This window comes from Gymnoscopelus microlampas (assembly GCF_963454915.1).
Source record: "Gymnoscopelus microlampas genome assembly, chromosome: 12".
Taxonomy (NCBI): domain Eukaryota; kingdom Metazoa; phylum Chordata; class Actinopteri; order Myctophiformes; family Myctophidae; genus Gymnoscopelus; species Gymnoscopelus microlampas.
In genome coordinates, this window is record NC_139949.1 from 25,090,385 (window position 1) to 25,107,841 (window position 17,457).

The following is a 17,457-nucleotide window of genomic DNA, read 5'->3' on the forward strand; positions in this document are numbered from 1 at the left end:
CAAGAAGCAAATTATGATTTGAACTCTTAAAACCTCTATAAAACTCATTGACCGAGGTCGACCAGGGGCCTAGTTGGTCCCCTCCTTTTCCCCTGTACACCAAATCTCTTCTCCGAAAATAGGCGATCTAAAAGCTCACAACTCATCGCATTGATAGGCGTTGTGAGCTTGCAGATCGCCTATTTTTGCCATGAAATGCCCAGACGAGGGACACTAGGGCCTGGTTCATGTGGTTACACACACCCACCCACCCACACACACGCACACAAACAAGCAAGCAAGCAGCAAGAAAGTAAGAAAGCAAGCAAGCAAGGAAAAAAGAAAGAAAAAGAAAAAAGGTTACAGTATACATACATTGATTAACCAAGCATAAGCCAAACTGCTTGAATATCAGTCTGACTTGGAGCTCCAGATGTGAAAATCTGAATTTTTCATAGAACTGGCCCCCTTGACACATTGCTCACTTACATGAACATAAAATGATGTGCCGCTATTAAATCATTCATAACTTTTTAGTCAGAATTCCAAAACGTTACAAAATAATGTGAGACAAAAATGTGTAATTATTATGATTATTATGATTAATTGTGATCATCAAAAATGAAAAAGAAAAGTAATGAATCCTTCCATAGAATGGAAAAATGGTATTGATCGTGCGCAGACCAAATCAAGTAGTCAGACATCTGTCATGGAGATTACTCAATATTGGCATTCCAGATGCATTATGGATTAAATAGAAAAAGAGCTACAGTAGAAGATTATTTTTTATTTTCTGAAGCCCACTTTCCCTTTCACTGGGCATTTATCAGCAACTAAGAATTTATTCTAGCAAGTCTTGTTTGTCTCTTGTATTTAAAAATAAAGTCTCTGCTATAGTGGTTTCATGATTATTTACTGTACATGCACCTCCAGTGTCTGACTCTGTGCCTTGGAACACTGTATCATGATGTTCTCACTTATCTTTGGACCTTGCCATGTCCTTTTATTGGTACATGTTTATCAATATGTACATTGTTAATACTGTAAAGCCTGTTTTTACTTGCAGGAAATGTGTATTGGGTTGCAGGAATTGTTTATTTAAATCAACCTGACATTATAAATGAGGGGGCCCTGGTAAAGAGACCATCATCAAGAAGACAATGAGCTGCTGAACAACACCATACTGTACAACAATGTATGACAGATAAATACACACAAAAAGTGACAATCTATTTGCCTATAATAATGACAGTAGTCCAGTTAGAAAACCTGAAACTCTAGGCTGATTCTGTAGTTTGTTTTCGAGTTTAGTTAAAAGAAAAAACTACAACAGGGTATAAACATGGCAGGTTGTATACGGCTGACCTTATAGTACACCATGATGTAGCTAAGCAACACAGCTGTGTGCGCTAGATTTAGTTGTGTCAATAGTAATACTGTATATGTTTACACATTGGCAGACCCATGGCTCTGGGTGTGCTGTGCAGTGTTGCTTAATAGACTGCCATGTTTTATTCTGCTGTTGCTTAACATTGAACTGGAAAACAAACTACGTAAAGTAGACTGCCATGTGCAAGGAGTGGATGGCATGACTATTAGTGCCATCAGAAAAACACAACCAAATGTCTTCTGTTCTCCTGTACATAATAATTACTTACTGTAGATGTATCCCACTATTCACTAAAAGTGTGCAAAATTACATTCTACAGTTATGCCTAATTTATACTCAGAAAATAGCCAATCTAGAAGATCACAAATCCGTTGCAGGCGCGCCACATTGTGAACATGTACAGTAGATCAGCTATTTTCAGTGTGCGATGCCATCGTACGACAAAGTATAAATCAGGCTTTAGTCTAGCACAATTAAGATGGCAGAAGACAGACAGACCTGCAGCTATTGAGAAGGGTTGCTATCGTTGCTGCCACAGCCAGACACAGGTCTCTCTTCCAACAAATTTGTGTTTATGGATAGAATAGGAAGTAATGACCTCTAATAGCTCTGGTTTCATACAATACATGCCTTAATTAGAGCTTAGAAAACAATGTGGCAAAATAATTAAAACATGACACAAACCTCTTGTACAGTAATAAGCTGACGGCTAATGTCATTTTTTTTATTGTGTGCAATTGTGAACAATAGCCAAGTCAGAGAATATAGTTATATCCAGTTGGCCAATCATAATGGTTCACTGCAGCCCAACAGTCAATCTAGTGAGATTTCAATGTCTTGGACCTGGGTTAGACCTTGTAAATCCTGGGCAGCCCTACAGTAGCTGAGTGGCTAGAGCGGCCATCTGGGAATCGGAAAGTAGCCAGTTTGATCTCTTGCTCGCACAGTCAGTTTGACCTCTTTCTCGCACAGTATACGTGTCAAAGTGTCCCTGAGCAAGACACTTAACCCCTAACCAGACCCTGATTAACACACAGGCTCACGGGGCAGCAGCCCAGGGGCCTGAGGCTCCAGGGGCCCGCACGGTGACCCACAGGCGGCAATAAATCACACTCATCCTATTTTTTTAATGCACTGTAAACTGCAACGGCCTTTTCCATCCTGTACCGGTATGTCAAACAATGAACGCACAAGGCAGGCAGGCTGATGAATCGCGTGATGGGGTCTAATGGTCAATAAAATACATCCGGAAAGGAAAGGTTTTCCGGGAATGTGTTAACAGAAATAGAAGATATGAAGCATATCAGGAAATCTACTAGTTTTTTGCATTTCTTAACATCCAAGACCTCCCAGAAAATGGAATTCTTTCTTCAGCAATGGAGAATTCTAAAAGACTTGCAAGATGACTTTGCAGAGGGAATGCTCCATTTCATAGAATGAATTCAAATTGAAAACAATCTTTAAGACATTATTAAAAAAGACTCCTAAGACTTCTACGGAGAGTGCAGATTGTTTTTTCCTTTTATGTATATTTAAGAATCTGCACCCAGTTTATTCAAGACCTTCTCAAGACTGTCCTCAAGGTGAGCGTGCCTTTACCTTGAAGGAAAAGGAACATCATTTTTTTAACACTGCCTTACGGATTGATCAAACATTTCTGGTGACCAACTTGTATGTTCTTTTTTGTTTTTTATCAAAAAAAAATAGGCTTTCATCACACGGGGAAAGCCTAATTATTATTCAGAACCGACTAATGTGATTGGGTCTAGGCCACGCCTATTCTAGAACATTACTTTATATCCTTATCGCAATGTTATTTTCCCCCCACATGAATGCCGAATAGAGTAGCCTACTAGTTAGAATAATGCATGGACATACCAAATAAAGACAAGTACACCAAGATGTATTTGAATAAACTTGCAGGATTCCAAACATTTCACAGGTTTATTGGTAGGGCCTACCACTATGTCCTGGTATGCTCTGGTTTCAGAGGGAGTTTGGGAGCACAGGCTATATCCATATCAGATGAACCGGATCAGAGAACTGCAAAAAGAGTTGATGCCTAATTGCCTTCCTGGGGTCTACAAACGGCCCTGCTTCTAACAGCTCCCCCTATGTGACATCTGAGCAGCCATCCGCTGGGTGAAGCTATAAAAGCAATTCCCCCCTCAGAAAATACTCACTGTCCCTTTCCATCAGGTTGAACCATGACATGCCCAACAACGTAACACATCAGCAGCACACACTCACCAATGTTGCCAGGTCTGCTTATTATAAGTGACTTTGGGCTTGTTTATCCGGAGTACCCCGGATAGTTTTTAAGTTGCTTGATTCAGTATTTAGATATTTGATATTCATTTTATCAGACACGCCCCCTTCCTGCACCCGTCCTGGCTGCTTATTTCGGCATCATGTCAAGGACCCCCAAATTAATGTGTATTTGTCCACGGACCCCCCCCCATCTGAAAATATTATTTGTGGCAGCAATTCTTTTCTCCTCAAGATTTCTTTGCAAATAGCAGATCTACAAGCTCACAACATATCGCATGTAGATCTGCTATTTTCAAATAGTCGACGTATAAAGGTTTGAAGTGCTCGCATAGCCTGTCGCTTCTTTCGGGCTTGTTTTCATAGACCTGGTTGCTTATTTCTCTCGCAGAATCTGGCAACGCTGACACTTACAGTTCTGCCAGTTTCATAAAACAGTGATGTCATGTCTCTCTGAGTGAAGAGAGATAAAACACAGTTAAATTATGCACCAGGCTTTCCAGTTTGATGTAAGAAAGAAATAGCACATCCATGCACTTTCCTGCGCATGTACATATATACACACTGCATTGTCCATTTTGTTTTCCATTGTTTCTTTCTTTTAAATAATGGAAGCGGTGAGAGACCCTCTGAAAGCTCAAATCTACTTCCAGCAGTTAAGCCTGATTTATACTTCGTCGTACGACGATGTCTCACGTCAATAATAGCTGATCTATAAATTGTCATGGAGCAAGTAATGCTAAAATATAGAGATAATATATATATTAGAAATGCACACATCTTTTAAATATGTGACTGCACATCTGTATGAACTGAAGGTTTGACATTGAAATCTGATGTATGACCTCTGATAGAGGTCATGTGGCCCCTATTGCAAGTGTCAATTCCAAACCAACAATTCTATTTTAATTTTAGCTTACAGCGGTGACAACTGAACTCAGGGTGTAAAGCATTACTGTACATTACTTATCAACAGGAATCAATAGGCACTAGGTCACCACTTCCACATGCCATCAAACATCAGGAAGTATCCTTTCAACACATACTTGCAACTCAGCATTGGTTCCCCGCTGTCATTGTCACTGCTCGCTGCTGTAGATGTGTCAAATAAAAAAAAAATTAAAGAACCCCTGATCAATCAAGTTTATTGAGGTGCAGTTGATGAAAACTTGTGATATTATTTTATTCAGTCCAGTGTCTGTGACCTTGAGATGCATCATCCGCAGTAAGCACTATAAACTGGGGGCCTCTTTATGGCGAGCCCCAGATATCTGTACCAGCAGACTGTACATAAGCAAAGCCTTCTGCCGCTCTGGCCCTCAGGCAAACCATTTGTTTCTCTTATACACCATAGCCTACATTTCCTGTTTGACTGTTGCCATGATAACCAAACAGAGTGCAGCATTTGAATTGAATCTATAGTGGAGCTTGTGAACTTTTATATTACTGTAGTTTTCTTGTTTTTGGAAGATAAATGCATCTTGGTCTTTTAGGCTTAAGTCAGAGTCGGCATAATCCAGAAATTCCTGAAGTCTTTCTAAATGAATAAGCAATTTGAAATGTCCACAGTAGATATCCGCAATACTGTAGATGCTGACTATTTGGTCTTACTGGTTTGTTGTTAACCACTTAAACCCCAGCATTCATATTGTGGGGAAAGCTTTTGCAGAAAATAACAGATCGACAAGCCTGTAGAGCGGCTATTTTCAGCGAAAGCTTTCTCCACAATAACAGAACACACACTAGTATTGAGCCCTGAGGGACTCTGGTCAACCACATGGGGTTTACATGGTTAATGCATAGGCCTACCTACTGTAGTACATATACAGTAGATATTGACTTGTTTTACTGCTTGCTCCTTGCTTGTCAAAACAGTGTCCAGCAAAAACACTATGAACCAGACAATGAACGTTTCTTATCCAGCTCTGAATCCTTCTTGATTGACCATTTTTCATTCATAACTCTACATCCTCAGTCTAACAAATTAACTCAAATTCATTTGATGAACTAGAGGTTCTTTTAAAATTCTTAAAAAATCAAACTGCTCACACTCTGAAAGCTTAAATTCTAACTATTATACTTCTTACTAAAAGGTATGTCAGAGCCTATGTATGGAAGTTCCAAGTTATACGGGGTAGACTACCAGATGATAAATAATAGATTAAATAAATACATTAATACCCAATGAATCTAAATAATATTAATACTTGGAACGCTGCCGAGCCTGTCTTTCAGATTTGTTGAATTTATCTAAATCTCCTTTAGCATATTGTATGTACTTTAATAATATTTGTGGAAGGTACTGTTTTCATACGTATTGTTGTTATTGTCCTTTGCCGGAAGAAATTGCAGTGTATAGAAAATCTGATACTTTTTCAATATCACCAAAGTCAGAAAAAAAGTAATATCCCACAGTTTCACATAGCCATGGCAGAATGAAAAAGTACTCCCTCCAATGCCATAGGTTATAGATAAATTGGGTTTGAGGGTTTTGGGGTATATTTTGCCTTACTATCAGATCAAGATGGCCAGCCAATGCAAACAACTACTAAAGCCTTGTGTAAACGTGGTTAGAATTCCATTCAATGTAAAGGAGGGAATACTACAAACTAGCCCATGAAAACCTCAAACCATAAAGCTGAAGAAAATACATCTTAGAAATACATTTTAAATAATGTGCAAGTTATATAACTTTGTTAAGCTTAGTTTAAACTCTTATAATAGGGCTGGGATAAGCCCTTTCAGGCCGCAGAGGTTCGTGTATACAACCTCAAAACAGTATAAAGTAAAATCAGTTAATTGTTCATGCCAGTGTGAGCTTAACAATACTAATATAAAGTTGGTAATAATTCCCAAACTCTTTGTGGCGATTGAAGTAATCACATCATACTGTACAGGTATGTAGTTTAATCTTGTATTCACATCTGGCCCCAGGTCTCCGATTGGAGTCATTTTGTCAATATGAGCGGCTCATTATTGACACAGTAAGCTAGAAGTGTGTGTTAGAAGGTCATGTTTCTCATAAAAGCTGTAATTCATTTTAATTGATCAAATAAATCTGGACCATGCCTACTGCACTGTCATTTTACACTGGCTTGTTCTGTCAGAATAATGCTTAACTTACTCCATCGTGTGACGGTGGCACGTGCAGTGTGCCACAAACAGACGATCTACAGTGCGTGCGTCATACAACACACTATAAATCAGGCTTAGGTCGACCAATACAAAAGGAAGATGGAGAAGAAGAATCTAATCACATTAAAAACCCTATCCGTCTCATCGGTGGTGTCCTCCTCAGCAAACAAGTTTCTGCAAAGTCATTACATTACGCTGGTCCACCAATTTGGGAATGGTCCAGGCTTTTGCTATTTGGAGGCCCTTATCAGAGTCAAGGAGGGCAAAGCACTCAAAGCACTCAAACTGATCTGCCGTCTCCATAGGGGGCTGGGGGAAGTGTGTGTGTGGGGGGGGGGGATGGACGATCCAAAGGCCCACGTGAGAGACAACTGGTGAAGGATGGAGACCAGGGTATCAAAGCAGTGTATTTATATCCCTCATGTCTCACGTCTTACAGAATGATAGACAGGCAAACTGAAAGCTTTTGTCACACAAAATCCTCCATGGCAGTAATCAACGTCCATGCCTCACACCACACACACACACACACACACACACACACACACACACACACACACACACACACACACACACACACACACACACACACACACACACAATCTTTGGTACAGAGGGGACAAGAGGGGATCATAGTTCTAGACGGGACCAGAGGGGATACTTGGGTGGAACATGGGTTACTAATATTTTCTTATTTAGACCGCTGCGAGGCTTAAGGGAACCCAAGGCTTTGGGACAGTGAAATAAATAGAAAGGAAAGCATAATTCAATTATAATAAAAGTGACTTATTCCCCCCCCCCCTCCCCTCAAGGGGCCACGATGTGTCTCAAGTAATCAACTCTTCTGGGCAAATCTGTCATGGGCACATGAAGGGTAATGTCACCATGAGGTTATCATTATAGTTTAAGTCACTGGCACATGGTGGTGTGTTTATAACACTATTAACACTGTTATTCCCTCATAGCAAAACCACCATCCTCAGGGGAAACAACACAAGTCAGGGATAAAATTAGATGACCAGCAAACTGACCAAAGAGCTACCTTAACATGCAACCAAGATTACTGTTATGAATGTTTGAGCTTTTATAACCAAAATGGACTCATATCGGTCCATTAGGTTACATTTGTACACTCTCCAAGTCACAAATGGATACATTAACACCAAGGATTTTACTGTAGGACTACAGGTCAGGAGGTATTGACATAATCACATTACACAGTTATTGCATGATACATGTAATCTTAAATCATCATCATCTAATATTTGTTTGAAGATGAAGAAATACTTACTACAATACAATGGCAAAAATACACAGTAAGATCAATTTAACTATGAGAGGGTGAAAATGTAACTAAATGGACCACTTTTAGGTGCCATGCCATTTGATGGTCCATTGTTTCTGAGTACCATTGGTCTAACAGCCCCCATCATAACTCAGCCTTACCCTTACCTCACACTGACTAACCTAACATTATTGCTGGACCATTGGGACTAATGGGCAGCGCCACCATTTTTATACTCATAAAATTAAATGGACACTGAGACTTTTGGGTGTTAATTTGTCATAAGGTGTGGGGGGAAAAATAAACAGGTCGGTGTGGGGAAAAAATTAACAGGCCATATATAAATTGCACTATGAATAGCTTTAGTTCAACACCTATAAGACTGAACACTGTGTTCACTTGACTCTGAGAGCGTCCATTTGGACACTCCAAGAAGTAAGTTAACCTTCAACATTTTGTGAACAAAAAGGTGTGATCAATGAATCATGTAGAGCAGGGGTCTTCAACAGGGGGTCCGGGACCCCTAGAGAGTCCTCAGAGTTACTACAGGGGGCCTCAAAATCTTTGTGTGATCTTTTTTACATTAACCACTTAAACCCTAGCATCGCTATTTTGAGGGCAACATTAGCCAAAAATAGCAAATCTACAAGCTCACAATGGCTATTTTCGGCAAAGAGGTTTGGCGTAGAGGGGGGGGAAAGCAGACCAAGTACAGAGTGAAAGGTCAAGTTTACTAAGTAAACAAAGGAACATATGCACATGATGTGGGAGTGTCCAGATGTGAATAACCTTTGGTTCAGAGTTTCACAAGTACTATCTGAGGTAATGGGAACTCGTATTCCCCTCTTGCCTAATATTTTAATGTTGAGCGATGATTCAGCGATCGGGTTGACAATGCCACAAAGAAGACTTGCTTTTGGGGCTGACATCTGCAAAGAAGCTGCTGGTCCTAAGATGGAAACCTCCCCATACTAACTCGAAGTTTCACAATGGATCCTCGCACTAATGGACATGATCTCTTTGGAACTCTCTATAGCTCGAACCAATGGGGCAAAAGAAAACATGCTTGATATCTTATCCACAGCACTGGAGAAAACCATGCAATTAACATTATATACATTTACTGATTATTATTATTTTATTTTCTCTTTTTCTTTTGTTCTTCTTTTATCAGCGGTACCTTTGTTTTGGTTCTTTGCTGTGTTATTAATTATTTTGTATTTATTTGATTGACAGCTAGTGCTGTCAAACAAGTCTAAGAAGCTATCTATAAAACCTATGAAAAAGTTTAATCTGCAACGCAATTTTATGTTGTGGGGGACCCCTGCTTCATATCTCTCTCAGCTAGGGGTCTGAAAAACGTTGAAGACCCCTGATGTAGAGAATTTTGATACTTTTCCATACTAGCTGCTCACAGAGTCATGCACTCATGCACAATAACAGACAAGCAAGCAGATAAGACACCTCTATGATCTGAAAAGGCTGCCAGATGGCATTGTGGGAGTTGGACATGTGAGCTTCCGCGAGTGCATCCATGCAGACATGACTCTTGCATACGAGAAACTCGGCACAGCAGACAAGGCAATACGTTGCAGAACCGGAAAACTGCACTTTCAGCCTGAAATGGCACTTTCTGGTTCAAGCCTGATTTATACAAATAAATGCTTTAGGTCTTATTTATATGATATGGGATGCGACGCATTGTGAGCTTGTAGATCGGCCATTCTTTGTGTGCAACACCAGTCGCACGACCAAGTATAAATCAGGCATTTTAGGGTTAATGTTGAGGTTAGGGTTAGTGTGGGCTCTAGAAATACTAGCAGTAGCAGCTAGTGCAGTCTCCAGCTCTGCAGGATCTTCCTACTCCAGACAGGAGCATGGACGAGCTGGGTGAGACATGTAGGGAAGTTCAGGAAATGCTAAGGTATTCTTATTAAATCTACTTAAAGTGACAATTATTGTCTGCCAGCTACAGTGGCAGACAATAATTGCAATTGTGTATGTGTATGCGCTCATGAACACTAAAGAACAGGGAAAACTGTTGCGCCCTTCTTTGTCCTTTGGTCAAGGTTTCTGTACGCGCTCATGAACACAGGCACCTAGATGCGCTTATCATTTTATGTACTGCAGTTTAAATGGTTATTATGCACAAAGGTTTAATGAAACTCAAAGTTGTGTGCGGCACTGTTTGTGTGTGGTTAACCACTCATTAATCCCATAAGTTTAGAGTATGGCTGTCTTTTTGATTTGGAGTGTTTTGTGATCTGCTCTAATAAAGCTGAATGTTGCTGAGGCTTTTCCTCACAGAAAAACTAGATTTGATGTCAAAATCCAGCTGTCTTTGTTGCACTGTAACTAACATAATTAATATTTGATTTCAGTGTAATCAATATTACATCAACTTACAACCTCACCCTAGGCTACTTTGATGTTTGCCTACTGTAGCTTCCCCTGTGATATAATTATAGTATTCCTGAATTTGACATAATTATACTCACACTAATCACATGCTATGGTTGTCTGTAATGCCTTTTTCAGCCCATATTATTCTTGAACAGTAGTGGAAGAGAGATTTAGGCCTACACACTAAAATCCTCAGTGTTATTTTATCCATTTATTTTGTAACAGTGGAACGGTTTACCTTCCAACCTTAAGTTGATCAGTTCCTTTGAATCTTTTAAATTCTCATTAAAAATATGGTTGTCCAATAATATGACTTCAATTTAAACCACGATCATTTAGATTTACATTTTTAGATTTAATTATGTCAAATTTACGTTGTTTTGTTTTTGTATTTCGTTTTTTGTCTCTTTTTGTCTTGTTGCTCCCTGCCACTCTTCCCCAAAAGGACCACAATGGAAACAAGTCTTCAGGCTTTCTTGTGTATTTATCCTTTTAAATACATTTTCGATAAAGTGAAAGTGTACAAATGAACAAATGGACACCCTAAATATTTAAATTAAGGAGTTTACTGTGTAGGATCAGCCACAGACAGAGGGTTGCCCTTTTACTATTGTCTTAAGTACAACAGCAAAACATATTCTTCAAAATCATCTGAGTGATGAAACTTTAATGATGTGAATTATGCTATTATACCACATGAACTCTAGCGTGCCTATTCTGGGCATGTCATAATAGGCAAACATTCTGTGAAAATAAGCAAACACATCTGTGAAAATGAACAAACATTCAGCTTAAATAGCAGATCTACAAACTCACAAAATGTTGAAATGTGAGCTTATTTTTGGCCGTTTTCTCTATTTGACGTACAACGTAGGTTTTAAGTACTTTATGAGACAGTATTTTGCTAATTGGTTAATTAATGCACTCTGACACTGGCAACATCATGTGCATGTAGAAAAAGTGAGTCATCTCTGCTGAGACTTCCAATCTACCCCATGTGTATTCAGCTTGGGCTTCATCCGGATATATTTAATTGTTCCGCCAAGGAGCTGTTTTGTTGTAACTTGCATCCTGAGGCCCACAGGAGGATTTGCATCGAGGAAGCTTCCTGAGCCAAATAATAAGCTACTATTATGAAAGGATGACTTCCAAGACAAGATAACGTTATGTCAGCTCAGACACATTTGGTTATCTCTGAGGTCAAATCTAAAATAACGTACAATATGGGATATTGTGAGTGACAGTGAGTTCACCTGTACTTGATATTATTGATGCAGATTGATTACAAATAAATAAAAAATAAAAGATATCAGCATTGTTGCAAATTGTGAAAGCCTGCACCAAAACTGACCTGCTTCAGGCTTAGCGTTCTCTGATCTGAGAAGGGTTACTCATCAATTCTCTGAAAATAAAGGATTCAGTTACACTTTATCTGCTGTCCTTGTGTTCCCTTGACAGTGCATTGTCAGGACTAAAGACCTTTCACTATTCAAAGCCAGACTGTAAATCTCACTAAAGACAACCGTATTGGGTTTGTCCACTGTGACAATATTTTAGACTCCTTGGCGTTAAGACAAATGGTTGACATCTCGAACAATCAAACTCACTGTCTTTCCAGAGAATGTAATTCCCTTTATCTCTACCCGTGCAGATAGGCTAAACTGTCCTGCTCAGGAGACTAAATGTGTTAATGAAGATAAATGGAAAGAGAAGGAGCAGTTCTACGACCTTCCCTTCTCTTTCAAAGGCAGCGAGCATTTTAAACACCAAGTGAATTTAGACAATCTACCACTTTTCCTTTCACTGTTAATTAATCTTTTTCACATAATATGCCAACATTTTGTTGAGAAACTTGGGAAATAAGCAACCAGGACACTGAATGTGTCAGGCAAGCTAAAGATTGAAAAGAAGTCATTATTATTCCCTCCAATTAATGTCCTTTCTTTCTTGTCAGTGCTCTGGTTTCCTTACAAAGGCTGTCCTCAAACATTATGAAATTTGGGTCATCTCCCTGTAGTTTTTTCTGTCAAGTTTATGGATATTGATGAGATATAATCCATTTCCTGCAACACCCTACTTACGTTTCCTGTCAGAGAAGGAGATATCATTCTCAGTTGCCCACTGACAGAAGGCCACGCTTAATAGCAAATCACTATCAGAAGACCTAATCAAACATTCTCATATCCGGTGACACTGCACAATAGACCTTTTTCACGGCAGCTATAATAATAATAATAATAATAATAATAATAAGGGCTGCACTCCTTTGCAGCATTTGTCACTGTATATTTGCATATCGTTGCTGTCCGGCAGGAACCAGCTAACTCCATTTTGATGCTTTTGCATTTTTTTCCATAAATCAGTTCTATTGAACACCCTTTACGTCTGTGTGTTGGTAAAAAAAATATTGAACCAATGAAAAGTATTTAAAAGCCTTTCTGACAAAACCAGCTAACTCCATTGGACCCTCAAACTTTCTGCTAAACCAGCTAACTCCACCAAAAGGGGGTGGAGTTAGCTGTTTTTTCTGACTCCAGGCTCCACCCCTTTTTGACCTCCAACCTCATTGTGAGCTTGGAAGTCCATTCAGCTGTTCTTATCAATGATGAACAAAACCTCCTAACTCCATTTTTGTTTTGTTTTTTTCATTTCCTGAAAAATGAACATTTTGGAGTTAGCTTCCTAATTATCAGGAGCACTGGGCCCTACGGGGGCAGTGCCTCGGGGAGCAGTTAGAAGCCCAGGGACATTTCGACACGTAGACCGAGGTGTCTTCAAAAACTGAATTGGTAAAGATACAACGTTTCAGTCACTTGGACCTTCATCAGGCCATATTGACATGAAATAGTATAGGGTAAACACAGGTCTTACCAATGATATTAAGGTTCCTTTCCATTTAGGGTAGTAGAGCCTTTCCAGTGAGCCAACATATGGCTCTGTACATATCTGTAGTCCCAGGTTTTCAGAAGTCGTTATACCCGTTTCCTGTTTCAGTTCATTTGCCCATAGCTGCGTTTGATTGGCTCGGCAGCAGGATTGAACTGGAAACACATAGACGGATTTCCGCGCGACGTCATCACAGAGCAGAATGCGCAATCTGCGCATGCCCGGGTGAAAGGCGCGTTCGAAAATACAGCCCTGAGCGGCAGTGAGCGCACTGGCCAATACAAACTAATAGGCGAGTGTGCTCCGGTGCGTAATTTCCAAACGCACCCATAGGCTTCCCCCTCCTCTGCGCGGTCATATTCCTCTCATGTTTACTAACAGGAAACCTGTCTATACTGTATGACACTTTCACATACGCATGTGTCCCATTCCAGCAGAGGGAGGCATAATTTGTGAGTTGTGAAACTCCAGAAAAGTAAAAAAAATAAGTTTGATTTGAGTTAGTTTTTCGCGGAATTTAATAGCTTTCTTTTTTGTTTTTTTCGGGAGATATCTGATGTTAATAGTGACACAACACTATGCAATTTGACTTTCTTGAATGCGCTCCACCGTAAGTCGCGCTTTTGCGACACTCCGGTCGGGCGCCGGAAGTGTGTATCAAAACGAAATCCTCCTTTGAGAGAGTTCGATTGTTGTAGAATGTATGTGTTTCCAGTTAAAATCAGCTGCTGAGCACCTGAGCCAATCAAACAAAAACTATGGGCATGAACTGGAACAGGAAACAACTATTTCATGACAAAATGGCTGATTTGAAAAAGGTGTATTGCATAGGATACAACATGGCATCAATTATACTTTGTGTAACAAAACATTGTATTGAATCCTTAACCAAGGAACACAGTGATACTGACAGAAAGGGGCCTTAAGTGTGGATTCTGCCGTAAATGTTAGAGTAGATTAAGCCACTGTACCATGACAGATCCCATGAATTAAACAGTGCTCTTATTAACTCTCGCTAGCAAGCTGACTTCCTGCCCTCACTGGTCGGTCTACTCTGTGCACATCTCTCATCTCACAGTGACCTTAGCTACTGTTTGACCACAAATGAGGGCAGCGGCAGACTCTCCAGTAGGAGTAGTTTGAACTGGATAAGGGGGGTGGGAGGTAATCTCCACTAGGAGTGCAGTGCAGACAGAAACACAGGCCAGCTGTATCTCAATTCCAATTAGGTAATGAGAACTGACAACGGGCATGAGCGTGCCACATGCGGACAGAGCCAGACCTCAGCAGAAGAGAGTAGAGAATGGATATCTACTGTAGATGTATATCAGAGCCCCAGGACCACTCCATCTTGGAAAAGTGGGATGAAGGGTGGTGATGAGTGAGTCCTTGTAGACAGTGTCAACAATGAATAGTGGTGGATACACTGATATCGGGGGGGAGAACGAGTATTGTGTGGATGGGAGAATGGGAGAAGAATGTAACAGGAATGATGACAGAAAACCATGTAGACAACGCAGCCACGGGATGATTTAAAGATGGAGATGTCTGTATGATTGAGGGATTAAGACCATACCTGAAAGTGAGAGAAAAGGAGTAAGGGCCGGACTTGGGACAGAAGGGAAACATTTTGACATGTTGACTCCTTCTACATCCAAAGAGTTGTATTTTAACTCTCGAAAAAGGGCCTCATAATTAGGTTACACCTCAATTGTTTACAAGATGCTATAGGCTAGGTTTTAGCTTGATTTGGACAATTTTAGAATGACCAAAAACACGTTTTGGCTTGTGAAACCAATTATCTATAAGAATTATTCCAGCCTGTTGAGCCTATGATCCTCTGATTCAAACAAACTAAATGAACTATGCTGTTTTTACACAATTTAAGAAACATGTGTGGCTCTATTTTGAAAGGTGAGCAATACAAGTCTGTGCAATTGGTATTTCATAACAAAACCACATGGCATGGATGGCTAGTTAGACCTCGGATTTCTGTTTGGCATTAAAGTGCGTCTCACGTATCTGCATGACTGGGAGAGGTTTCCTCAAAATAGAGGTGTGTCCCATCATTCAAGTCTGTAACATGAGCTCTTTAATGCACGCATGTTATTTATACTGTATGCTTTTCAAGGTTCAGGGGGTACGTCCTATGAACCTAATGACATTTTTCATAAAAAGCCAATGGTATAAAGTATTAGCCTATTTTGAATATGGATAATGATAGAACTGGATATTTAAAATTTGGACTTATTTTGTTAACTCAAGTGATATTAACATTTTAATTATTTCCAAAAGACACAGACAGGGACATTTAAGAATCATTGTAGTCTAGTGTGATGAAGTGTGAGCCAACTTGTTTGCTGTGAATGATGGAATGATGACTGAGCCGAAGAACATTATAGAAGATGCTATCAATGCAATTGACACAATTTACCCCTTACCAGGTGCCCTGCCTGCTTGGCACTAGCTCCGTGTGTCATAGATAAGTCAAGTCAAATGTATTTATATAAATAAGATCCGATAAGAGTAGACACACCCTATGCACCCAAATGCATTTAAGTGGCCGGACACAACATAATCTTGCCTTTACCCGGCAGACTGGCTACAGCAGCCTGCCTGACTACTGGACTTCTGTGCACAGAATAAAGAGTTGAACTGCAACCGGTCTCCAAGTCTCATTATTACAGGTCTCACCAATAATTCTGCCATAACAAATGCATTCTCCTATATTATCCATCTAAAGCTATGACATATCAATACACAGGATCTGAAACAAACCAACATTCTAACATTATAGAACGCCTAACAAAGATAATGTTCTCCACACATCAGGCCTACCCGCAGCTACACTTTCTGGAGGTCAGACACTGCATTACTCTTGAATCACAGACTCAGAAAACAGCCGATCAGAAGCTGAACTGTATCGGCACACAGTGGCTTCTGCTATTCCTTGGCCAGCATGTACCGTTTTCATCAATTGCACTACTTCGGCGGTAGTGGCTCAGGAGTTAGAGCAGCTGCTTTGGAATCAGAAGGCTCCTGGTTGGCTGCCAGAGCTCACACAGAGAATATACGTTTTTTTATACAACCCCACTTGACATGACCCTGAGATATATGTCATAACCGATACAGAAGTAGGAAATGGGAATATATTAAAAAAAAACATGATGATGTCAGATGCAGCACAAACTGTATAGATGATGACACAGCTCAACAGTATAGTTATGATTTAAGACACTTATAATCTCCCACTGCTCCCCTGTGCGCTCACTGTGAGCAAGCCACTGCTGGGTTGATGCAGAGAAGTAATTTCGCCTCGGGATCACTACAAATCCTCCTGAGACATCTTCGATGTTTGTCGCACTGCATTCCATCGCTACTGAATTCCCCATCATGGAGTTGCTCCAAGTTATTTCAGTCAATCACTACACACCCTACCCCACACACCCTTGCATTACTCATGCTGTATGGTGTGCTTTCACATTTTTGTCATCCATTGAAACTAAAGGATCTATAACAATAATGTTCTCACAGTCAGCTGTCTTTATCCATTACACCTCTCCCAATGTACCATTTAGTACTCTCCATGCAGTATCATGTAGTCCTGATAGGGATCGTGCCTTGGGTGGATTCTGTTTGGTAATGTTCATCATCTGAGGCTTTGGGTCGATGGCTGCTTTGTGACTCAATCGGATGAGCCCTTCCCACCTGTCCCTCCTTTCTGCTGCCAAATCTGACCGACTGTGTCTCTCTCTGCGCACAGCTGTCACAAATCCCAGCATGCTTGGCGTGCACTGCACACAGGACACTCTGGCCAGCAAACTGTACCACCGCTTGAGTTTGAACATGCCTCGCAATAGAGTGCTCCCTTTGCAACCCCAATTGTGGCACTGGGCCAGAGTCAGAGCAGATTTGGTTCCCTATCTCCTCCCGTTGACCTCACTTATATGCTTGTAATGCGCTAACATCTGCCCAGAAAGGCCAGTCAGCTATGGATAGAAATAGAGGAACAGTAAGACGGATTGGCCCTCTGCCATCCTTCCACATGCTCTGACATGATATGCTAGGTTCAAGCACCACCTGGGTCTACAAGACTGCATGAATGCTACCC